The sequence below is a fragment of the Bos taurus genome, chromosome 2, assembly GCF_002263795.3.
Source record: "Bos taurus isolate L1 Dominette 01449 registration number 42190680 breed Hereford chromosome 2, ARS-UCD2.0, whole genome shotgun sequence".
NCBI classification, from domain to species: domain Eukaryota; kingdom Metazoa; phylum Chordata; class Mammalia; order Artiodactyla; family Bovidae; genus Bos; species Bos taurus.
The window spans coordinates 29,326,497-29,353,215 of NC_037329.1; positions in this window are offsets into that span (position 1 = coordinate 29,326,497).

The following is a 26,719-nucleotide window of genomic DNA, read 5'->3' on the forward strand; positions in this document are numbered from 1 at the left end:
TCCATGCCTTTAAAAAGTTTACAAACTTACACTGAACCTCAATAATTTTATGAAATTTTTCTTAACAAGTGCCTATTGCTGAAGCGTTCCCCTCTACAACAAAACGAAAATGCAGTTCTTGTTTATTATTGTTGAGATGAATTCCTATTGTAATAACCTTTTTTTATCTGAAATTATTTTTTTGTCTTTACTTTATTTTTTTTTAAATTTTATTTTATTTTTAAACTTTACAATATTGTATTAGTTTTGCCAAATATCGAAATGAATCCACCACGGGTATACCTGCGTTCCCCATCCTGAACCCTCCTCCCTCCTCCCTCCCCTACCCTCCCTCTGGGTCGTCCCAGTGCACCAGCCCCAAGCATCCAGTACCGTGCATCGAACCTGGACTGGCGACTCGTTTCATACATGATATTATACATGTTTCAATGCTATTCTCCCAAATCTCCCCACCCTCTCCCTCTCCCACAGAGTCCATAAGACTGATCTATACATTGGTGTCTCTTTTGCTGTCTCGTACACTGGGTTATTGTTACCATCTTTCTAAATTCCATATATATGCGTTAGTATACTGTATTGGTGTTTTTCTTTCTGGCTTACTTCACTCTGTATAATAGGTTCCAGTTTCATCCATCTCATTAGAACTGATTCAAATATATTCTTTTTAATGGCTGAGTAATACTCCATTGTGTATATGTACCACTGCTTTCTTATCCATTCATCTGCTGATGGACATCTAGGTTGCTTCCATGTCCTGGCTATTATAAACAGTGCTGCGATGAACATTGGGGTACACGTGTCTCTTTCCCTTCTGGTTTCCTCAGTGTGTATGCCCAGCAGTGGGATTGCTGGATCATAAGGCAGTTCTATTTCCAGTTTTTTAAGGAATCTCCACACTGTTCTCCATAGTGGCTGTACTAGTTTGCATTCCCACCAACAGTGTAAGAGGGTTCCCTTTTCTCCACACCCTCTCCAGCATTTATTGCTTGTAGACTCTTGGAGCGCAGCCATTCTGACTGGCGTGAAATGGTACCTCATAGTGGTTTTGATTTGCATTTCTCTGATAATGAGTGATGTTGAGCATCTTTTCATGTGTTTGTTAGCCATCTGTATGTCTTCTTTGGAGAAATGTCTATTTAGTTCTTTGGCCCATTTTTTGATTGGGTCATTTATTTTTCTGGAGTTGAGCTGTAGGAGTTGCTTGTATATTTTTGAGATTAGTTGTTTGTCCGTTGCTTCATTTGCTATTATTTTCTCCCATTCTGAAGGCTGCCTTTTCACCTTGCTAATAGTTTCCTTTGTTGTGCAGAAGCTTTTAAGTTTAATTAGGTCCCATTTTTTTATTTTTGCTTTTATTTCCAATATTCTGGGAGGTGGGTCATAGAGGATCCTGCTGTGATGTATGTCGGAGAGTGTTTTGCCTATGTTCTCCTCTAGGAGTTTTATAGTTTCTGGTCTTACGTTGAGATCTTTAATCCATTTTGAGTTTATTTTTGTGTAAGGTGTTAGAAAGTGTTCTAGTTTCATTCTTTTACAAGTGGTTGACCAGTTTTCCCAGCACCACTTGTTAAAGAGATTGTCTTTAATCCATTGTATATTCTTGCCTCCTTTGTCAAAGATAAGGTGTCCATATGTGTGTGGATTTATCTCTGGGCTTTCTATTTTGTTCCATTGATCTATATTTCTGTCTTTGTGCCAGTACCATACTGTCTTGATAACTGTGGCTTTGTAATAGAGCCTGAAGTCAGGTAGGTTGATTCCTCCAGTTCCATTCTTCTTTCTCAAGATCGCTTTGGATTCGAGGTTTTTTGTATTTCCATACAAATTGTGAAATTATTTGTTCTAGCTCTGTGAAGAATACCGTTGGTAGCTTGATAGGGATTGCATTGAATCTATAAATTGCTTTGGGTAGTATACTCATTTTCACTATATTGATTCTTCCAATCCATGAACATGGTATATTTCTCCATCTATTAGTGTCCTCTTTGATTTCTTTCACCAGTGTTTTATAGTTTTCTATATATAGGTCTTTAGTTTCTTTAGGCAGATATATTCCTAAGTATTTTATTCTTTCCGTTGTAATGGTGAATGGAATTGTTTCCTTAATTTCTCTTTCAGTTTTCTCATTATTAGTGTATAGGAATGCAAGGGATTTCTGTGTGTTGATTTTATATCCTGCAACTTTACTATAATCATTGATTAGTTCTAGTAATTTTCTGGTGGAGTCTTTAGGGTTTTCTATGTAAAGGATCATGTCATCTGCAAACAGTGAGAGTTTTACTTCTTCTTTTCCAATTTGGATTCCTTTTATTTCTTTTTCTGCTCTGATTGCTGTGGCCAAAACTTCCAAAACTATGTTGAATAGTAATGGTGAAAGTGGGCACCCTTGTCTTGTTCCTGACTTTAGAGGAAATGCTTTCAATTTTTCACCATTGAGGATAATGTTTGCTGTGGGTTTGTCATATATAGCTTTTATTATGTTGAGGTATGTTCCTTCTATTCCTGCTTTCTGGAGAGTTCTTATCATAAATGGATATTGAATTTTGGCAAAGGCTTTCTCTGTATCTATTGAGATAATCATATGGTTTTTGTTTTTCAATTTGTTAATGTGGTGTATTACATTGATTGATTTGCGGATATTGAAGAATCCTTGCATCCCTGGGATAAAGCCCACTTGGTCATGGTGTATGATCTTTTTAATGTGTTGTTGGATTCTGATTGCTAGAATTTTGTTAAGGATTTTTGCATCTATGTTCATCAGTGATATTGGCCTGTAGTTTTCTTTTTTTGTGGGATCTTTGTCAGGTTTTGGTATTAGGGTGATGGTGGCCTCATAGAATGAGTTTGGAAGTTTACCTTCCTCTGCAATTTTCTGGAAGAGTTTGAGCAGGATAGGTGTTAGCTCTTCTCTAAATTTTTGGTAGAATTCAGCTGTGAAGCCGTCTGGACCTGGGCTTTTGTTTGCTGGAAGATTTTTGATTACAGTTTCAATTTCCGTGCTTGTGATGGGTCTGTTAAGATTTTCTATTTCTTCCTGGTCGAGTTTTGGAAAGTTGTACTTTTCTAAGAATTTGTCCATTTCTTCCACGTTGTCCATTTTATTGGCATATAATTGTTGATAGTAGTCTCTTATGATCCTTTGTATTTCTGTGTTGTCTGTTGTGATCTCTCCATTTTCATTTCTAATTTTATTGATTTGATTTTTCTCCCTTTGTTTCTTGATGAGTCTGGCTAATGGTTTGTCAATTTTATTTATCCTTTCAAAGAACCAGCTTTTGGTTTTGTTGATTTTTGCTATGGTCTCTTTTGTTTCTTTTGCATTTATTTCTGCCCTAATTTTTAAGATTGCTTTCCTTCTACTAACCCTGGGGTTCTTCATTTCTTCCTTTTCTAGTTGCTTTAGGTGTAGGGTTAGGTTATTTATTTGACTTTTTTCTTGTTTCTTGAGGTATGCCTGTATTGCTATGAACTTTCCCCTTAGGACTGCTTTTAAAGTGTCCCACAGGTTTTGAGTTGTTGTGTTTTCATTTTCATTCGTTTCTATGCAAATTTTGATTTCTTTTTTGATTTCTTCTGTGATTTGTTGGTTATTCAGCAGCGTGTTGTTCAGCCTCCATATGTTGGAATTTTTAATAGTTTTTCTCCTGTAATTGAGATCTAATCTTACTGCATTGTGGTCAGAAAAGATGCTTGGAATGATTTCTATTTTTTTGAATTTACCAAGGCTAGATTTATGGCCCAGGATGTGATCTATCCTGGAGAAGGTTCCATGTGCGCTTGAGAAAAAGGTGAAATTCATTGTTTTGGGGTGAAATGTCCTATAGATATCAATTAGGTCTAACTGGTCTATTGTATCGTTTAACGTTTGTGTTTCCTTGTTAATTTTCTGTTTAGTTGATCTATCCATAGGTGTGAGTGGGGTATTAAAGTCTCCCACTATTATTGTGTTATTGTTAATTTCTCCTTTCATACTTGTTAGCATTTGTCTTACATATTGCGGCACTCCCGTGTTGGGTGCATATATATTTATAATTGTTATATCTTCTTCTTGGATTGATCCTTTGATCATTAGGTAGTGACCATCTTTGTCTCTTTTCACAGCCTTTGTTTTAAAGTCTATTTTATCTGATATAAGTATTGCTACTCCTGCTTTCTTTTGGTCCCTATTTGCATGGAAAATCTTTTTCCAGCCCTTCACTTTCAGTCTGTATGTGTCCCCTGTTTTGAGGTGGGTCTCTTGTAGACAACATATGTAGGGGTCTTGTTTTTGTATCCATTCAGCCAGTCTTTGTCTTTTGGTTGGGGCATTCAACCCATTTACATTTAAGGTAATTACTGATAAGTATGATCCCGTTGCCATTTACTTTATTGATTTGGGTTCGAGTTTATACACTGTTTTTGTGTTTCCTGTCTAGAGAATATCCTTTAGTATTTGTTGGAGAGCTGGTTTGGTGGTGCTGAATTCTCTCAGCTTTTGCTTGTCTGAGAAGCTTTTGATTTCTCCTTCATATTTGAATGAGATCCTTGCTGGGTACAATAATCTGGGCTGTAGGTTATTTTCTTTCATCACTTTAAGTATGTCTTGCCATTCCCTCCTGGCTTGAAGAGTTTCTATTGAAAGATCAGCTGTTATCCTAATGGGATTTCCCTTGTGTGTTATTTGTTGTTTTTCCCTTGTTGCTTTTAATATTTGTTCTTTGTGTTTGATCTTTGTTAATTTGATTAATATGTGTCTTGGGGTGTTTTGCCTTGGGTTTATCCTGTTTGGGACTCTCTGGGATTCTTGGGCTTGGGTGATTATTTCCTTCCCCATTTTAGGGAAGTTTTCAACTATTATCTCCTCAAGTATTTTCTCATGGTCTTTCTTTTTGTCTTCTTCTTCTGGGACCCCTATGATTCGAATGTTGTAGCGTTTAATATTGTCCTGGAGGTCTCTGAGATTGTCCTCATATCTTTTAATTTGTTTTTGTTTTATCCTCTCTGATTCATTTATTTCTACCATTCTATCTTCTAATTCACTAATCCTATCTTCTGCCTCTGTTATTCTACTATTTGTTGCCTCCAGAGTGTTTTTGATCTCATTTATTGCATTATGCATTATATATTGACTCTCTTTTATTTCTTCTAGGTCCTTGTTAAACCTTTCTTGCATCTTCTCAATCTTTGTCTCCAAGCTATTTATCTGTGATTCCATTTTGATTTCAAGATTTTGGATCAATTTTACTATCATTATTCGGAATTCTTTATCAGGTAGATTCCCTATCTCTTCCTCTTTTGTTTGGCTTGGTGGGCTTTTATCCTGTTCCTTTATCTGCTGGGTATTCCTCTGTCTCTTCATCTTGTTTAAATTGCTGAGTTTGGGGTGTCCTTTCTGTAATCTGGCAGTTTGTGGAGTTCTCTTTATTGTGGCATTTCCTCGCTCTGTGTGGGTTTGTACAGGTGGTTTGCCAAGGTTTCTTGGTTAGGGAAGCTTGTGTCAGTGTTCTGGTGAGTGGAGCTGTATTTCTTCTCTCTCCTTTCGAAGACTTGGGTTGCTTTTCTGGGTGCCTGATGTCCTCTGCCGGCTTTCAGAAGTTGTTTGTGGAATTTACTCGGTGTTTAAATGTTCTTTTGATGAATTTGTGGGGGAGAAAGTGTTCTCCCCGTCCTACTCCTCCGCCATCTTAGCTCCTCCTCCCCTGTCTTTACTTTAAATATCATAAACATTGAATACCTTTCCCCACATCACCAATATCTCAATAGAGGGTCTCCATTAATATAAATGTCAGTTATAAAGTAGTTAGTATATTTTGGATAACTTATGCAAATCATATTATGCCATTAACTTATAATAATAACAAAGTATTGATATAAGAAAGAAGAAAGAGATCTATCGAAACAAAGGGTTAAATGCTAAGTTGTATAAAATTGCTAGCTAAGCTTTTGCATGAAATACATAATTTTAAGTTGAACTAGGACTCTTTTTGCATGCCTAGTAACAGAAAATGATTCATTGGAAGAAAGAAGTTAATTTCTCATTGGATTCTCATTTTTCTTTTCGTTTTTTCCTCCTTGTTTTAGAAGTCATATGGAATTTATATAGAGAGTTCTGCAACCATTACTAACATTCATTCATAAGAACTTATTCTAAAATTCATGTTCATTTCTACAGATGAAAACTTTCTAAACAGACAATCCATGTTTTATACATTTAGGGAAATATCATGTTATGGCATAGTACCTTAGAATAGCTAGAACACAGTATATTAAAGATGTTAATCAAATTTCATTTTTGAAAACCAAGAGATGTTTTCACATCTGATTTTTTTCCATAATTATTTTTATGGGCACCAGATCCAAAAATCACATACCATACCAAATGTGAGTAGTAATCTCATATTTCAACCAGAAACTATTATTAAAGTTTTGTTTTTTAAAAATATTGTATTTAAGCAGCTACATCTGTTCCAGATGAGGATAGGTTCTATTACATAATTTATAAGAATGGTGTTTTCTATTTTTAGCCAATTCTTTAATCAATTATCTTGGGTAAATATTCAGAATTATAATACTAAAGTCAACAGAGATGAAACTCTTTTCTGTGACTTTACTTAATTCATTAAGGTAAGAATAAATGACATTGTAAGGATCTATGTTAAGTGTTCCCCAATCCCTAGACATCCAACTGTGTGTGTGTTGTGTGTGTGTTAGTCACTCAGTCACGTCCAAGTCTTTGCGACCCCATGGACTTCAGCCCAACCAGGGTCCTCTGTCCAGGGGATTCTCCAGGCAAGAATACTGGAGTGGGTTGCCATTTCCTTCTCCGGGGCATCTTCCTGACCCAGGGATCAAACCAAAAGAAATTATAAAGCCATAAACAAAAAATTTGCACCTATAGAGTAAAAAGGAGGGAAACAAAGTCCTCACATTAGAGATTGGCAAGTATCAACAGTTTGATTTTTTTTGAGACATTCTCTAGCTTCAACATAACCTCATACATATAACTTTATATCCCTTATTCTCATTAAACCAAGTTGAGTTACTTGATATATAATGGTTTCATCATAACCACAATATGTCCCAATAAATACTTGAGAGCAAATATTAGCAAAATAATTTATTTTGAAATTTTTTATATTTCTGTGAAGCCTTCAACAAAGGCTAATTATCCATTAACAAGAATAGGACTGTGCCTCCCTGATAACTGTCACTAAGCTTAAAAAAAAGAAAAAAAAAAGAAAAAAAAACAGAGCATGGAGTTTGCTTCCCAATGGAAAACCTGAGATTATTTATTAATTATTTATGAAATTCAACTATAATCTCTTTTATAGGGACTTTATTGAGTGTGATACATTCAAGCAATTTCAGTTTAAGCAGTAGTTGCTTTTAACTGACAAGAGAAATATAAATGCGGTATTTGTTAACAATGCTGCTAATCCTATTTCCTGTATTTGAATAAATGTCCCCTTTAGCTAATAGACATATTTTATAGGTGACATTACAGTACACCATGATCACTGAGACATAATCATCCTTTACCACAAAATAATCCAGACTGTATATAATATCAATAATTCTTACAAGATGCCCGAGAAGTAGCAGATTAAGACACACATTCACAATGTTAAGCTTCACACAGCTAGAAGTAAATGGCAGGTGTCAGGATTAAAATCTAGGTCACAGTTGGTTCCAGAGCCTTCCCTTGTTCCACTTCACCATCATTACTGATAAATCCTGATAAATCCTCATGGAGCTAAATGCAGCATCATTTCTTAGATGTTTGAAGTACAAAGATTGATGAGAAATTGTCCTTACCTCTAAGGAACTTACAACCTAGCTGCAGAAATAAGGCATATACGTAAAGAAACATCTACATTAAGGGCCTATCAGAGCTGTTTTTATGGGAGTGAAAGGAGATCAAGTTCCCAAAGGAACAGACCATAGAGGAAGTCAGTAACAGTGGATGCCACATTTCACACTGTATTACATGGTTGCTTCAGGATATCTGTCTAGAATAGTGGAGAGGGGGAAAAGAAAAAAAACAAAACCATATGCTTAGAAATGGAAGGCTAGGCAAGCTGCCTATCTTGTCTATTATAAATGTGGACTCTCAATCAATGGCTCCTTACCTTCCGGCTGTACTCAGCTGGTCCAGCTTGTCTGTTTCCACTCCGTGGAGCTTCAAACACACTCCTCAGCTCATCAAGGGCAATGGAGAACCGTTCAATCCTGTGCCGACCACTCAGGGAATCCTCCTTCAGCACTTCCAGCTGACCATAGTCCCTAGAGTAATCACTCTTGTCCTCAGGGCACTTCTCTTCAGGCTCTACACTCAATATCTCTTCTCTGACACTTCGGAGCAGACTTGGAGGATCTGGAGGTCCAGGTGTTGATGCTACCTCTCCTTCAGGTTCAAGCAATTTGTTTTCTTGAGGCTGGAAAAGCCTGCAACGACTGCCCCTGGGACTGTACTCGCTTTTCTGGTAATCGCTGGATTCCCATTTCTGCCGCAGGAGGTTCAAAGAGCCCTTCTGCATTGGGAACATGGATGATTCCAGGTTGTCCTGCAATATCAAAAGTCCTTTCATTAAAGATATGTGTGAATAATTTTCTAAACATTGTTTAGGCGTGCCAGATCTTGGATTTGTGTTCCAGTGTAGAAATCCAGCTTTGCTATATAATTTCTGGCTCATGACTTGACCCTTCAAAGTTATGTCAGTTAACTGAGAATTAGATTATGGAGAGGACTGATTTGTACAGCCATGGAGAGTTGTGTCCAACTCTTTGCAACTCCATGGACTATAGAGTCCATTGAATTCCATAGAATTCTCCAGGCCATAATACTGGAGTGGGTGGCCTTTCCATTCTCCAGGGGATCTTTCCAACCCAGGGATCCAACCCAGGTCTCCTGCATTGTGGGTGGATTCTTCACCAGCTGAGCCACAAGGGAAGCCCAAGAATACTGGAGTGGGTAGCCTATCCCTTCTCCAGAGAATCTTCCTGACCCAGGAAATGAACCAGGGTCTCCTGCATTGCAGGCGGATTCTTTACCAACTGAGCTATCAGGGAAGCCCTAAGTCATGAACATTTGACTATAAGTGTTGATTTATAGGCAAAACTATAGAATCATACATATATATCAAAACCATATATAGACAAAACTAGGAAAACATTATTTTCTTCCCTTTTTTTATGTTAAATCAGCCAATAATTACTTACAAAGTAAAATTTAAGCAATATTCTCTCATCATTTAGTATATTCTGTTAGTCATCCAGTCATGTATGTTCTGAGGAAAAAGCAATTTAACAAGTCCAATAGGAATGTCATTCCCAGGCGGTGCTAGGGCTAAAAAAAATCCATATGCCAATTCAGGAGACTCAAGAGACATGGGTTTGATCCCTGGGTAGGAAAGATCCCCTGAAAAAGGAAATGGCAACCCACTCCAGTATTCTTGCCCGGGAAATCCCATGAACAGAGCAGCCTAGCATGCTACAGTCCATGGGGTCACAAAAAGTCAGACACGACTGGGTGATTTAATAACAGGGAAAAAGGGGGGTTATTTTCTGCCTGTAACCATTCAGGACTTCTTTTGTAATTCTTGGTTTCTGCAAATGTATTAACTTAAAAGATTTGGACTAATAGCTAAAAGCTATTACACTTTTGCTATGAGAAAAATACTTTGATAATAATTTATATGTATACCTCATTTTAATTCCAACATTCTCAAAATGAGTTAGTTGCTACTAGGAATACTATTTCAGGTAAGGAAGTTGAGAATTAATTTGCCTAAGGTTCTGTATGACAGAGCCTGGATTTAAAATACAACTGTGTGACTGCAGAACCTTCCCTTTTAGCCACTGGAGTGTAATGTCTTCTTTGTACTTCAAGTGTCTAATTCATATCTCATTACGAAACTGATTAAATTTTAACTTTGATACAGAGTTTTGTGGTGAGTAGGAAAAAATCAAGTTGTAAAATGTACTTTTACCAGAAACAAATATATATACACACATAAATGAATCATAGGCATCAAGAGCTACACATTAGCATGAATTCTTGTCATAGAAACAGCAACTTTCTGCTGTAACCCAGAGATTCTACACAGTACATTTGGGGCTTCAAAAAATATATTTTGCTCTTAAAGGATGATGCTTTTTCTTGGAAAAGTATTAGCACAGTGGGTATCATAAACAATCTCACTTAGATTAAGTGAGAGTATCTCAAAAGGTCACCTAATAAAATGGCTCCAGACTTCTCTGTCCGCCAACCACATTATAAAAAATGTTTTTATGCACTGGGATTCAGTGCACATATATTAATAAATTTATTTATAGGTATACATACATATATGTATATGAAGTGAACTTGTTTTCATTAAATAATTTTTCACTTTACTATGTGAAATGTCTGACGATATTTTCTAATATCCTTCACTTAAGAAAATGTTTTCTAGCCACTAACTGATTAATGGTTGACTAATGGTTCATAGACCGCTGGCTAGCTCTGTATGTGCAGTAGGAGCTCAATCCCAGGTTGGGTTTTACCAACTGTGTGACCTTGCAAAAGCTTCATTGGTAAAATGGACTTATATACATTAAGGGTTTATTTTGAGAAACGCACTAGATAATATGTAAAATGTCTAGTGTGAATTAGATCTTCTAGTAGCTGTTAGTTCCATTCCCAGATCCATCTCTGGCAAATCATTTTAATCACTCAATCATTTATGCTAAGTGGGAGTCTCCTAGATAAGAAAGCTTTACAGAAAGAGGTTATTTTAAACCACAGATCCATAGGCTGAACAGACTGGAAATTTTGGTTTTAATGATATTGCTAATTAATAAGTTTGGATTAGCCTCTTATTATAGAAAGTCTCAATAAAACAGTAGCACCCAACAAGACCTGAATATCTGTTTTGGAGAATGATCAACATATGGTGAGAGTCTGATCAACATATGCTGAAAATGTCTGTGTCTCATGTGTAGATGGACTTCAGAGAAAATCTTACTAGCAAAGGAAAGAATGGTGGAAACATTCACAGCTGGTAATAGTGACCTCATGAGGTTATTTAATGAAAAAATTGTTTCTGAGTCAGTCTTGCATAATTAGGAATGGAAAGCTGGGAGGGAAAAAAACTCGAAGGTGGAGAAGGAAAACCACTTTTCTCGTATAGGAAAGGTGATCCTAATATTCAAAACTGACTTGGAAATTCTATCTCTAGATGAAGATGGAATAGGCACATTTTCTCAATTCCTCTCTCTAAATATAGCTAAAAATCCTGGAAATAATACATACAATGAAACATAAGAGGGCTTTGAAAGAGAAGGCAGACAGTCCAGGAACTTTTGCACTTGAGGAACAAAATGGTGGTGAATTCCTTGAGTTTTCTTTTAGTCATATATCCAGAACATGTTGCTCAAAGAGCCAGTAACCTAAAGACTCCAATAGGAGCAAACAGCCTGCTGTCTCTTGCAAAAGAAGTAGGAAAGGGGAAAGTTAGCAAAACTTTTAGACAATAATTGCCATACCTCTCTGGACTCCAATGGGGATTGCTACAATTCAGTTTAACTATCTGGCATTAGCACAGATTCCAAAGGTTAAGGCTTCAGTGCCACAAGACTTCCCCTACTTCAGAGGCCAGTTATAAGTCCCTGGTTGCCATGTGTACCTTGGACAAACTGCTTATAAGTTGGGGGTTCTCATGATTCCCTACTCAGGTTTGTTAATTTTCTAGAAGGGTGTATAGCACTCAGAAAGTTACATTACTTAAATGTACCTGTTTATTATAAAGGATACAACCCATGGACAGTCAAATCTAAAAGATGCATAGGCCAAGTGTGGGAGGGGTTGTGGAGCCTCCATGCCTTCTCCAGGCGTGCTATTCTCCAAGCACTTTGATGTAGTCACCAACCCAGAAGCCCTCCAAATCCACCATTTAAAGAGCTTTTACACAGGTATCATTATGTCAGGGGAGTTTGTAATTTCCTCAGTTCTGTCTCACTGCAGCAAAAATTTGAAGTGATGGATGGATCGGTAATACAGCTCAGTTTTAATCGGCAAGCAGAAGGAAAAGACATCCTAGAGGTGTGAGGGTAGGCCGGCCCAAAAGATGTGAAGAGAAGAAGAGCTCCTGACTCAATTTTGGCTCCTCTTTTTGTATGTTTTTTCTCCTCCCCCTGAGCTTGCCCTCTGTAAATTGGGCTAGTCAGGAGGGCTGTTTTACCTGAGATTCTCACTCTGGTCCTTGGACCTTCCTTTGTTCTGTTTTCATGGGCTTTGTCCTTTCTTTGTCTTTTAGCCACCGCCATTATGGACTCCTTTTTCCTATTCTAACTATCTAACAATTACATAGGCATGATTGATTAAATCATGGGTGATTGATGATTAACTCAATCTCTAGCCCTATTCCCCTCATTGGAGGTCAGGGTGTGTGGTTAAAATTTCCATCTTTTAATCACGCTTTGGTGTTTCTGGTGAGTAACCCTCATTTTGAAGCTATCTTGGGCCCCCAGCCATCAGTCACCTCATCATCATACGAAACACAGTCAGTCATCACTTCAGAGATTCTAAAAGCTTTAGGAGCAGTGTGCCAGGAGTGAGAGACAAAGATCAAATATATATTTATCACAAATCCCTCATTGACTTCCCTTCCCTACCACTATAACCATGGTATCAGAGAAAACTGGGTGAAGAGCCAGGATTTTCATACCCATTCAATGGTAATAAAGTCTTCCTCCAAGATACCATTGGTGGCCATGTAAGGATCATGGATTTCCCTGTAGCTCAAATGGTAAAGAATCTGCCTGCGATGCAGGAGACCTGGGTTTGATCCCTGGGTTGGGAAGTTCCTCTGGAGAAGGGAATGGCAATCCACTCTAGTATTCTTGCCTGGAGAATTCCATAGACTGAGAAGCCTGGCGGGCTACAGTCCATGGGGTCCCAAAGAGTTGGACATGACTGAATGACTAACACACACACACACACACAAGGATCATGTATTTTTGCACCACCTAGTGGCAATGAAACAGTTTTTCCTCTTCCCTGACTGTATCAGAGGATGCTGGAGTTTGCAGCTACAACTTTCGCCAACATTCACTGTTGGTAGGGGTTCTCTTCTAGCAGTGGTATCGGTGGAGGCTACAGGGGGAGCCATAAAAGGGAGCAATCCCCTCCCCAGCCTGGCAGGATGATATCAGTGAATCCCACCACCACATAACAGTAGTGGATTCCCTTCTCCAAGAAGTCAAAGAACACTAACTGGGGAAACTGGACTTCTACCTCAACTTGGCAATAATGAGGCAACTCCTCCCTTCATCTTCTGAAACAGATTTAGGTAAGATCCAAAGTTCATAACATAGTTACCCAAGTATCCAGATACTGAAATGCCATGAAAACCTAAAAACTGAACGAGAAAAACAATCAATGGGTAATAACATTGAGGTCTCTCAGACATTTGGAATTATCTGACAATAATTTTAAAGTAGTCATCATAAAATCGCTAAATGAACAATTACAAACTGCTTTAAACATGTTCAAATGGAAAAGGCTTAGCAAACAGAAGATTAAAAGAAACAAATTGAAATTTTAGAAATGAGATATAAATAAAGCAAAAGAAAAGGAAACTTCACTGAATAGTCTCAGCAGAATGGAAAGGACAAAATAAGGGGTCAATGAACTCAAATACAGAATGATAGAAATTACCTGATGTAACCACATAAAGAAAATATAGTAAAAAAAAGGTAGAACATCAGAGACCAGTGAGACCATAAGAAAGATCCAGCATTCATGTCATTGGGATCCCAGAAGAAGAGGAGAAAGATGGTGGTGCTGAAAAATATTATTAGACAACATGGATAAAAATTTCCTAACTTTTTAAATAACAAAAGATATGAAAAGACATAGTAAGATATAGTAAAAAAAAAAAAAAAAGACAGTAAAAAAAAGTTGAGTGAATCCCTGCGACACATCAAAATAAAATTTCAGAAAAACAAAATTTTGAAAAAAACAGAAATATTGAAATCAGTAAGAAATATATGAAACCTTACCTATCGAAGAAAAACAATTTGAATGACAGTGAATATCTCATCGGAAACCATGAAGTTCAGGAGGAAGTGACAAATATTTTTCAAGTGCTAATAGAAAATGACCGTCAACCCCAAATTATGTCTCTACCAAAATTAACCTTCAGAAATGAAGGCAAAGTGACAATATTCTTGAAGAAAAACTAAGAGAATCCATTACCATCAAACTTACCCTAAGAGAATGACTAAGGGAGTTCTTGAAATACAAAAGAAACAACGCAAAGAGCAAAATCATAGATAAATGCATTAGACTGTCTCCTCTTGAATATTCTAAAATATGTTGATGGTTGATACAATAAGTATATCACTATCTGATATGGTACTCAGTATATGGAGATGATTTATTTGAGACAATTATATTATGGACTAGCAATAGTGAAGGGATAAAGAAGGTGAAGTTTCTACATTTCACTCAAGCTGGGAGATTGTTGAGGCCAATAGATTGTGTTAAGTTATATGTGTATAATGTGAGACCTACAGAAAGCACTTAAAAAATACATCACATATGAGATATATTAAAATGCACTATAGATAAATCAAAATACATTCCAAGAGCTATTCAAATAACTCACAGATGGCATGAAAAAGTAAAGAGAGAAACAAAAAGCAGAGGGAATAAGATAAAACAAAATAAAATGGTGGGCCCAGTAATATTATTATATAAAATATAAATGGTCTAAAAAACTAATTAAAAGACAGAGATTGCAGAGTACATAAAAATTATTAGCTAACTAACTATATATATATGGACATTATACTGAGTGAAAAATCCAGTCTCAAAAAATTCACATAGTGTATGATTATATTTATATAACATTCATGAAATTGAAAAATTATAGATATGTGGAACAGATTAGTGGCTGCCAGAGGTTATGAATATAGGGGTCAGGTGGGTTGAGTGAAGTAAAAGATTTGTGAGAGGATGAACATTCCACATCTTTCTTGCTTTGGTTGTAAAGAATGAACAGCTATAACAAAAGTACAAAAGTCTACACGTGATAAAATGGCATGAAAATATATATGTATATATATACACACATTGTGTCTATATTGATTTCCTGCTTTTGAGAATATTCTATAGTAATGAGGTTCATAAGCTCATTTTGCATTATGTTTGCAACTTCCTGTGAACCTAGAATAATTTCAAAATAAAATAGTAAACTCTGGGAGCTGGTGATGGACAGGGAAGCCTGGCATGCTGCAGTCCATGCAGTAGCAAAGAGTCGGACACAACTGAGCAACTGAACTGAGCTGAAGATGTTGAAAACCAAAAATAAATAAATAAAACAGTGATTTGGTAGTAATTCCTCCTGATTTTATTTTACTTGGGAAGGATTAGAAACATAGAAATAGCATTTCACCTTGTGCAGTGACATAGAGTGGTAAGGTACTCTGCTACATAGGTCACTAATATGAATGGTAAGCTACATGCCTATGTCAGTTGTCAATTTACTGCCTCTCACCTCAAGGTGTACCATTCAATATATGCACCATGATAAATGCACCATCACCATCACCGACTCAATGGACACGAGTTTGAGCAAGCTCCAGGAGATGGCGAATGACGGGGAAGCTTGGCGTGCTACAGTCCGTGCAGTTGTAAAGAGTCGGAGAGGACTGAGCCACTAAACAACAACGAATGACTAAACCCCTTTAAGCGTTTCTTCTTTATAACGTTTAGCTTTCTCAGTAGAGGGCGCCAGAGGGACATTGTAGGAAGAAGAGCTTATATAGCAAGTTCTTGCATGGCTGCTGTGTTAGGGGTTAGGAGAATGTGAGAACACCCAGTGGAGCTTGTCCAGTCACAGTCATGGAACGCCACCACTCATGATCTTATAGCCTTAGCCTGGGGATAATCTTTCCACAGTCCTCTCAGGATGGAAACAAATCCCATAGCTGCCTGTGTCCTGGAGGGTCACACAGGGAGCAGCTGTTGATTCTAGGAGGCCTTGAGCAGCCTGCGTGCAGCTGGTCCATAACACAGGAGATAACACCCATCTGCTGTTTCCTCTGCCAGCTCCTGCACAGTTTCTGTCCTCTGAAGTCTCTAGCCCAGATAGGCACACTGATTACCACTGCATTTCCTTGCTACCAATTGTTGATCACCCATTCAGGCTGTACCCCGAAGGCCTATTGCTTGTTTAGAAACTCCAGAGCAGCTCCAGCCTAGCTAAACCAGCAAGCCTCTCCACTCTGCTTTTCTAGGGCTGAGCCACACCTTCTCCAAGGGGGTCTGAACTCTTTTTGAGTTTGTCCTTCCTTGGTTACTCTCCCTCAGCCCTAGGGTACCATATAGTATTTCCTTATATATTATGGTTACACTTTTATTGTGGCTGTTAATTCTTCATATTAAACTTTTGCTGTTTAACCTGTATTTGGTTTGTATTTGCTGATTACACACCAGCATAATACTCTTGCTCAATAAGAGATGCTGCTGTGTAGTTGCTGTCATGTTTGACCCTTTGAAACCCCACGGACTGTAGCGTGCCAGGCTCCTCTGTCCATGGGATTTCCCAGGCAAGAATACTGGAGTGGGTTGACATTTCCTTCTCCAGGGAATATTCCTGACCCAGGGATAGAAACTGTGTCTCCTTCTTGGTAGGCAGATTCTTTACCACTGAGCCATCTGGGAAGTCCTCAGTAAGAAATATCTACTATCTAACTCCAACAAGTAGGTCACGAGCCCACATGTTTTCAGTATTGTCATGATGATGCATGCCACTGTTCCCCTTATGACTAAGTGTGCTGGGATGTGGTATGGCTGAGAATAACTCTTCTTCCTATATTCCCTGGTTAGGAAATGACAGTCAACATGGCAGATGGAGGCATTGCCCTTAAAGTGTCCTATTGAACTCTATAGTCTTCCATGACATTTTACAGAAAACATTACAGCAAGTATTATCTAGATAAATAAGTTTAAGAAACTTAATATTCATACTGTTCTGAGAGAGCTATAATGTGAACTTTTAAATTAAAGGCTGTTGAAAAATCTTTGAGACAAAAAGAAGCCTAAGCAATTCAGGGGTGTTCTACGCTTATTTAAGCAAAGGACCTTTTTATCATAAACTGCTCCTAACATCCTTAAGTGTTATCTTTCATCAGAGCCATTTTGGAAAGTGTTGACATAAGGCAAAAATCACTAACTAGAAAAAGTAAGCCTCAGATTTCTTCTTAGTGTGTGTGTGTGTGTGTGTGTGTGTGTGTGTGTGTGTGTGTTTGCGCGCGCGCACGTCTGTGCATGCGCACGCTCAGTTGCTCAGTCATGTCCAATTCTTTGTAACCCTGTGGACTGTAGCCCACTAGGCTCTTCTGTCCATGGGGTTTTTCAGGCAAGATTACTGGAGTGGGTTGCCATTTAATAAACTGATTAGTTATTCATCTAAGTTATGATTTCAACAAGTTTTTTAAAAGTGTTTCTGTTAATTACTATATTTAACCAATACCTTTTTGTATTTTTGTTTTATTAGTTAACAGCTGGCATCTGTTAAAAACCACATGACAAACTGCAATATTTAGGTATAAAAAGGAGAGAATTTCCCTAAATTGAGGAATCTGGGATGTGTGAACTGAGGAAGATAACTGCATATTTTGTAACAACCAAAATCCACAGGACTGGAAAAGGTCAGTTTTCATTCCAATCCCAAAGAAAGGCAATGCCAAAGAATGCTCAAACTACCGCACAATTGCACTCATCTCACACACTAGTAAAGTAATGCTCAAAATTCTCCAAGCCAGGCTTCAGCAATATGTGAACCGTGAACTTCCTGATGTTCAAGCTGGTTTTAGAAAAGGCAGAGGAACCAGAGATCAAATTGCCAACATCTGCTGGATCATGGAAAAAGCAAAAGAGTTCCAGAAAAGCATCTATTTCTGCTTTATTGACTATGCCAAAGCCTTTGACTGTGTGGATCACAATAAACTGTGGAAAATTCTGAAAGAGATGGGAATCCCAGACCACCTGACCTGCCTCTTGAGAAATCTGTATGCAGGTCAGGAAGCAACAGTTAGAACTGGACATGCAACAACAGACTGGTTCCAAATAGGAAAAGGAGTAAGTCAAGGCTGTATATTGTCATCCTGCTTATTTAACTTATATGCAGAGTACATCATGAGAAACGCTGGACTGGAAGAAGCACAAGCTGGAATCAAGATTGCTGGGAGAAATATCAATAACCTCAGATATGCAGATGACACCACCTTATGGCAGAAAGTGAAGAGGAACTAAAAAGCCTCTTGATGAAAGTGAAAGTGGAGAGTGAAAAAGTTGGCTTAAAGCTCAACGTTCAGAAAACGAAGATCATGGCATCCGGTCCCATCACTTCATGGGAAATAGATGGGGAAACAGTGGAAACAGTGTCAGACTTTATTTTTTTGGGCTCCAAAATCACTGCAGATGGTGACTGCAGCCATGAAATTAAAAGACGCTTACTCCTTGGAAGGAAAGTTATGACCAACCTAGATAGCATCTTCAAAAGCAGAGACATTACTTTGCCAACAAATGTTCGTCTAGTCAAGGCTATGGTTTTTCCTGTGGTCATGTATGGATGTGAGAGTTGGACTGTGAAGAAGGCTGAGTGCCGAAGAATTGATGCTTTTGAACTGTGGTGTTGGAGAAGACTCTTGAGAGTCCCTTGGACTGCAAGGAGATCCAACCAGTCCATCCTGAAAGAGATCAGCCCTGGGATTTCTTTGGAGGGAATGATGCTAAAGCTGAAACTCCAGTACTTGGGCCACCTCATGCGAAGAGTTGACTCATTGGAAAAGACTGATGCTGGGAGGGATTGGGGGCAGGAGGAGAAGGGGACAGCAGAGGATGAGATGGCTGGATGGCATCATTGACTCGATGGAAGTGAGTCTGGGTGAACTCTGGGAGTTGGTGATGGACAGGGAGGTGTGCTGCGATTCGTGGAGTCGCAAAGAGTCGGACACAACTGAGTGACTGAACTGAACTGAAAATCACTGAATTAAAATGTAGTTAAAATCAAAGAAAATTTTAACTTAAAAACCTGGGTTGAAATAAAGATCCCCAGGAACTGTGTAAGTGATCTACCTGTGACTGTACTGCAAAGGGGCCCATTGGTTATACATCCTCTTCTTTCACATTCAGTAAGACAAGACTGGACTCACACAGGACCTACTTGTGTTCACGTATCCAGAGGCTTGTTTCTGGATATGGTAGAATCTAGACCCCCAGGTTAGCAATGCTCAAGAACAACTTGAGTTTAGGAATTTTGGACTTTGGTTTTCAGTGTTGAGTGGATGTCTTGCCCAAGTTAGGCATAACTACATTGAGTCAGTTGAGACAGAGGTTTTAGCTAAGCAGACTGAGGTAGAGTAAAACTCAGAAATGTCCACAGGAGCAGGATTAACTGAAAAAAAAAAAAAGAGAGAGAGAGAGAAAGCACTAGGCTTAATACATCCAATGTTGGCATAGAAATCATGCTGTCTTGCATTGTCACATGTGACACAGAGTGTTTTGATCTAACTTCAGTAAATGGACTGTGCATTTTTCCTTGTTTAGGGGATTGTGTTAATGATTTAATAGATTTTCAAGCAATAGTCTTCTCTATCATCCTCTTTCTCTGGGATTTCAACACCATGTTCTTACAGTCTCATATATTCCTTATTTTCTCTCCTTCCAGAAGACTTTTGCAAATGCTGTTCTTTCTGCCTCCATTCTCTTCCCCCTTATGTTCTGATACCTCATAATTATGCTTCTGGTCTCAATTTAAGGCATGACTCTCTTGAAGAACAATTCCTGACTTATCAAAGATGCTGTGGTTCACTATTTAATAAGCATCTGAGGTCATTTTAAGGAAGGTGATCTGAAGTCCACACTTTTCGGATCTGTTGTGAAACAATAATAAAAAGAGTAATAGTTTGTATGGACTGACAGAGATAAAATCTGCCAAGGTTTAGTGTATTATATAAATGAGCCAACATTCACATGAGGATTCCAAAGTCTTTAGTTCTTGTTGCTACCCAGTGATCTGCTTGCTATCTTATATAAAAGAGTATCAGGTGTATAGAGGGAGAATTTTTAAGCAAGGAAAGGAAAACCTTAACCAAGATTAAGTCATCAAGGCATTAACAACTGAACACTTACAAAAATGTTCTTATACCTTGTGATCTCTGTAAGAATTATCTCCTGCCTCTATTATTGTTACATTGAGTTCATTTATAAATATAATTATAGTATATAGCTATAATAATATATAACATAATATGTAATTATAACACTATGTGATATATAAGGTATGTGGCACATGTCACGAACAACAATGATTTTTGCCTGTCAAGCACACCAATCTGCTCAAAGAAAAATTAAGTCTCTGAGCAACTCTTGGTGAGAAGAAAAATTACCAAATGCTTTCCCGTTCTACTGAAATTCCCTGAAGTCAAATTTTAAATAAGCTTTGTAAATAGTCTTATATGGTTGATTTACTAGCACTTGTAAATCATTACTCTTGTTTCTTGTATTTAGAAACATGCTTTGGTGTGATTTTGTTCTAAGAGTGTTTCAGGTTTAAAGCAGAGTTATTTATCAATTGGAAACACACTTCCAGATCTAAAAGATATATGATTATTATTAAAGAATCATAGTAAGTGAAAACTTTTGAACAGCAAGGGAGACAAAAGTGCTGATAATTTTGGCTTATGTTTCCAAAAGGGAACATTTATCCTGAAGTAATAATTTAATAGAAGAACCCTCTTTATATGCAAATGTCCCTTCCAGCGTTTTTATAGTCATTATAAAAGAAAATCCTAAAGTGCAAAGCATGAGGAATGTTTTAATTATAGTTCAGCTACACACTGAAATTATGTGACCATCTGAACTAGTAAATAGGAAGGTAGCATCAAAATATTGAAATAAATTTACAGTATAACATTAAGCAAATAAACACATGAAAGTAAATGTATTTCATTAATTCAAAATACATCCATATGTTCAAGAACTGAAAGCATTTTAAAAAGTAAAAATAATTGTGTTAGTGTATTGAGATTTGAGGAAGTTGGCTTTCCCACACTTAAAAAACAATAGTCTTTAGCAACTTTAAATTGTCTACCCCCTTCCTTGGGAGAGAAAAAAAAAATGATGCCTTTTGAAACAATTATAGATTTTTATGAAATATTTAAAAATATCCCACCTATTTACTCTAATATTTATAGCATCAAATTCCAATATTCTCAGTTTTCACGCAACAGAGAAAAGCCATTGAAGGTAATTCAAACCCAAGAGTCAGTTTACTGCAGTCATCTCTGTTTTAAATTACAACACTACCAAAGCCTCCCTAGAATCAGCATGCGATCATTCCTTTTTCCCTCTGTGGTTATGTATATATATTTATATTGTTTCTATGAAATGATGCTTGAGTCTGACTGCAAGTGATGTCATTTCCATTGCTCAAAATTCATGGCATGTCACATCAAGTAACCAGCCAAACATTATGATGGATACAAACTCGACTTCAGGAACTCAGGAAGCCTCTTCAACATATTTCCTGTGGGGACCTGGATGGGAAGCCTTTTGCCAGATACAGGAAGGTGGAGTTCTTCAGGGGATTATTTAACCCTGTTTACTGTATCCAGCCATTTAATGTTTATTTTGAAGTTCTGAACACAGCATGCTGCAGAGGGTTTGGATTGCATGACAAAGCTGTTTCATACAAGAATTTTTACATAAATCAACTTGCTTTTTAAAAATAAATGCCTGTTTGCATGCAATTATTTCTACTGGTTTCTAAATCTTTTATTTTCCCAACACACAGCACCCTCTAAACACTGCATTTCAGGGATCAGAGTAGAATCTGGGCTTCTCCTGAAGCCCTAAAATATGACTACAGTATAAAAATATGTTTTCACATACATTTTAGCTATTTTCATACCAAACAAATTTAGAAAACTCTGTCAATCAAATGAAGTCTCTACCAATTTAATAATAAAAAAATATCAGATTAGAATAAAAATGTATTATATGGTAGAACTCTTCGTAGTGGGTGTCTCGTCTTTGGTAACTACAGCTATATGCCTGGAAGGGGAAAATATTTTGCAATATAATACTAGCCTCCTTTAACACAGTAGCTAATGAGCCCAACAAGATGACAGAACATAAAATTGTGAGGCATATCAACATCAGCAAACTGTAGTTTCAAAGTACAAAACTAAAGTTTTCTAAGAACATGCCAAATTTCTGCTGTCACTGAGCCAGATTCTCTGGCAAGGAAATCCTCAGTCTTGCAACTGTAGAAAGCAAGTTAAGATTAGGGAAATATTTTAAACTAGCATCTTCCAAAAATGTGTAAGAATCCCTAGCATTAGGTTTATAGTACTAATATTAGTGTAATTTATTTTTCTCTTTTGTAATATATTTCTTTTATCCAGCATTCAGTATTTTTGTTCTGACTTTGAAATATTCTCAGACAGTACTCATTTTTTCAGAGAAAAAAATCTTAAAAGCAATGACAAAAAATATTTGTCAAAAAATTAATTGAGCTATTTTGGGGAGGAAACTTTTAATTAGTTTTGGCAAATAGTTGCTGAACATCTCCCTGATAAGAATTTGAAAGAAATGAATCAAGAGTTTCAAAGACTATTAAAAAAAAATCTGACTAAAGCTTTAATATTAGATGTTGCCGATTCCATTATTTTTTTTTTGGTATTCTAACTTCATCAAAACAGATTTTCAATTAGTTTTCCTTCTGAAAATGTACCTAAAATTAGTACTTTACTTAATTTGTCACTAACAAGATACATGCATAATTCATATACATGAAGAAAAAGATAGGAATAATGCATTTGTTTATTATTCTTTCTTTTACCTCCTCATTCACATTTATTAAAAGAACTGGCAAAGCACCTAGCTAAGACAAGTTATTAAAAGAATTTGTGAAGTTGTATATTTGCAATAAGCTTATCTTACCGCCATGTCCTTCTCTGCCAAGTTCCTGTCCTGTGACTCGGCTACCACAGTTACATATCCATTAAAGGAAAATACAAATTTAACAGTTCTTTAACTCACTGATCTCATCTAACTAATGAACATCAAGCATGATGGACATACGTCGCTAGATAGCGGTTACAAGACACCAAATCTCTCATAGCTAGCTCTGGCAGCTACATTATTTAGTAAGTCATGGAAGAGAGAAGTGCACTTTCGACCATAACCCCTGCTTGTGCTGGGTACTCAGCTTACAAGGTTTGCCAGGTAAAGGCTGATTGAAGCAGCTTTTGTTTTCAAATTCTATAGAACAAAAACCCATCCACAGTCAAAGGACCGACCTCCCAGCATCCCGGAAACTGTCTGCAGGATGTAGATAACTGGTATTTAATAAAAGAAGATATTATTAAATGTTTCATGGATTATCCCAAGCAGGCTGGGTACCAGACAATACCTGTTATTTAGCACAAAGCTCATGTTCTGTCACAGGCAGGCTTCTATGACTCTCACATACAGAATCCATGGGTAGAAAAACAACCATCCAAAAATAGCTCTTGTGAGGTTTAAAAGACATGTAAATACATATCTCAGTGTTCATAATATAAAGGAAAACAGTTTTAGAGTTTACTGTGGGAAGCTGCCTAAGGGTTAGAAAGGATCAGTCCCATGTTCTAGGGTTTACAATCTGGCCAAATGCACTGATTCCTACTTTTATCATGCATCAAAATCATCTGAGATGCTGTTAAAATTGCAGAGTCCTAAAACCCCAACTGGTGTGGAATGTGGCCTTGGGAATCTGCTTTCTTACAAACTACCACAAGTGATTCTGATGCCCATGGATGCTGGATTTAAAAAATACCTTGCTATGAGGAAGGAAGTATCAATGAACAGAAGATATAACATCATTCACTAATTCAATAAATGCTTGTGGAAGCCTACTAGAGGAAAGGCATAATGCTATATAGTTATAAAGCATTTATGAAACAACTTTAATATAAAAACAGAAAATATCAAGTGCTCGTGAAAGTATGGAAGAATTGGAATGTTTGCACATTGCTGGAGGGTACTTAAAATGGTGCAGCTTCTCTGGAAGACAGTATGGTGGTTCCCCACAAAATTACATGTGCATTTATCATGTGATTCAAAACTTTCATGTCAGAGTACATACCTAAAAGAAGTGAAAGCAGAAACTCAGACTTTTGCCCACCTGTTTTCATAGCAGCATATTCACAATATTCACAATAGTCAAAGGGTAGAGGTAAACAAGGTATCCATCAACATATGAATGGATAAGCAAAAGGTAGCACATACATACAATAGAATATTATTCTGCCTTTAAAAGGAAGGAAATTCTGATATATGCTGTTACATGGATGAACCTGAACCCTATACTGTGAAAGTCAGTTACAAAAGAACAGATACTGTACAGTTCTACTTATATGAGGTACTTGATGCAAGTGGTTTAGTCGCTAAGTTGTGTGTGACTCTTGAGACCCCATGGACTAGTGGGTTGCCATTTCCTTCTGCAACATATAAAGTACTTAGAATAGTCAAATTCATAGACATAGACTATTGAATAGTTGTTACCAGGGCTGACAGGAGAAGAGTTTGAAGAGTTACGGTTTAAGGGGTACAGAGTTTCAGTTTGGGATGATGAAAAATTTCTGGAGATGGATGATGGTGATGGTTACATAATAATGTGAATGCAATTAATGCCACAAAATGTAAACTTATAAAATGGCTGAAATGGTAAATACATACATAAATGGTATATCAGATCAGATCAGTCACTCAGTCGTGTCCGACTGTTTGCGACCCCATGAATCGCAGCAAGCCAGGCCTCCCTACCATCACCAACTCCTGGAGTTCACCCAGACTCACATCCATCGAGTCAGTGATGCCATCCAGCCATCTCATCCTCTGTCGTCCCTTTCTCCTCCTGCCCCCAATCCCTCCCAGCATCAGAGTCTTTTCCAATGAGTCAAATCTTCGCATGAGGTGGCCAAAGTACTGGAGTTTCAGCTTTAGCATCATTCCTTCCAAAGAAATCCCAGGGCTGATCTCCTTCAGAATGGACTGGTTGGATCTGCTTGCAGTCCAAGGGACTCTCAAGAGTCTTCTCCAACACCACAGTTCTAAAGCATCAATTCTTTGGTACTCAGCCTTCTTCACAGTCCAACTCTCACATCATACATGACCACAGGAAAAACCATAGCCTTGACTAGATGGACCTTTGTTGGCAAAGTAATGTCTCTGCTTTTGAAGATGCTATCTAGGTTGGTCATAACTTTCCTTCCAAGGAGTAAGCGTCTTTTAATTTCATGGCTGCAGTCACCACCTGTAGTGATTTTGGAGCCCAGAGAAATAAAGTCTGACACTGTTTCCACTGTTTCCCCATCTATTTCCCATGAAGTGGTGGGACCGGATGCCATGATCTTCGTTTTCTGAATGTTGAGCTTTAAGCCAACTTTTTCACTCTCCACTTTCACTTTCATCAAGAGGCTCTTTAGTTCCTCTTCACTTTCTGCCATAAGGGTGATGTCATCTGCATATCTGAGGTTATTGATATTTCTCCCGGCAATCTTGATTCCAGCTTGTGCTTCTTCCAGTCCAGTGTTTCTCATGATGTACTCTGCATATAAGTTAAATAAACAGGGTGACAATATACAGCCTTGATGAACTCCTTTTCCTATTTGGAACCAGTCTATATACATACATATGCATACATATATATATATATATATATACATGTGTATATATATATATATATATACATATATTTATATAAACACACACACACACATACATATATATATATACACACACAGTTCAGTTCAGTCGCTCAGTCATGTCCAACTCTTTGTGACCCCATGAATTGCAGCACCCCAGGCCTCCCAGTCCATCATCAACTCCCGGAGTTTACTCAAACTCATGGCCATCAAGTTGGTGATGCCATTCATCCATCTCATCCTCTGCTGTCCCCTTCTTCTCTTGCCCTCAGTCCCTCCCAGCATCAGGGTCTTTTCCAATGAGTCAACTCTTCATATGAGGTGGTCAAAGTATTGGAGTTTCAGCTTTAGCATCAGTCCTTCAAATAACACCCAGGACTGATCTCCTTTAGGATGGACTGGTTGGATTTCCTTGCAGTCCAAGGGACTCTCAAGAGTCTTCTCCAACACCACAGTTCAAAAGCATCAATTCTTCTGCACTCAGCTTTCTTCACAGTCCAACTCTCACATCCATACATGACCACTGGAAAAACCATAGCCTTGACTAGATGGACCTTTGTTGGCAAAGTAATGTCTCTGCTTTGGAATATGTTATCTAGGTTGGTCATAACTTTCCTTCCAAGGAGTAAGCATCTTTAATTTCATGGCTGCAGTCACCATCTGCAGTGATTAAAATCTGACACCGTTTCCACTGTTTCCCCATCTATTTCCCATGAAGTGATGGGACCAGACACCATGATCTTAGCTTTCTGAATGTTGAGCTTTAGGCCAACTTTTTCGCTCTTCTCTTTCACTTTCATCAAGAGGCTTTTTAGTTCCTCTTCCCTTTCTGCCATAAGGGTTGTATTATCTGCATATCTGAAGTTATTGATATTTCTCCCTGCAATCTTGATTCCAGCTTGTGCTTCCTCCAATCCAGCATTTCTCATGATGTGCTCTGCATATAAGTTAAATTAGCAGGGTGACAATATAAAGCCTTGATGTACTTCTTTTC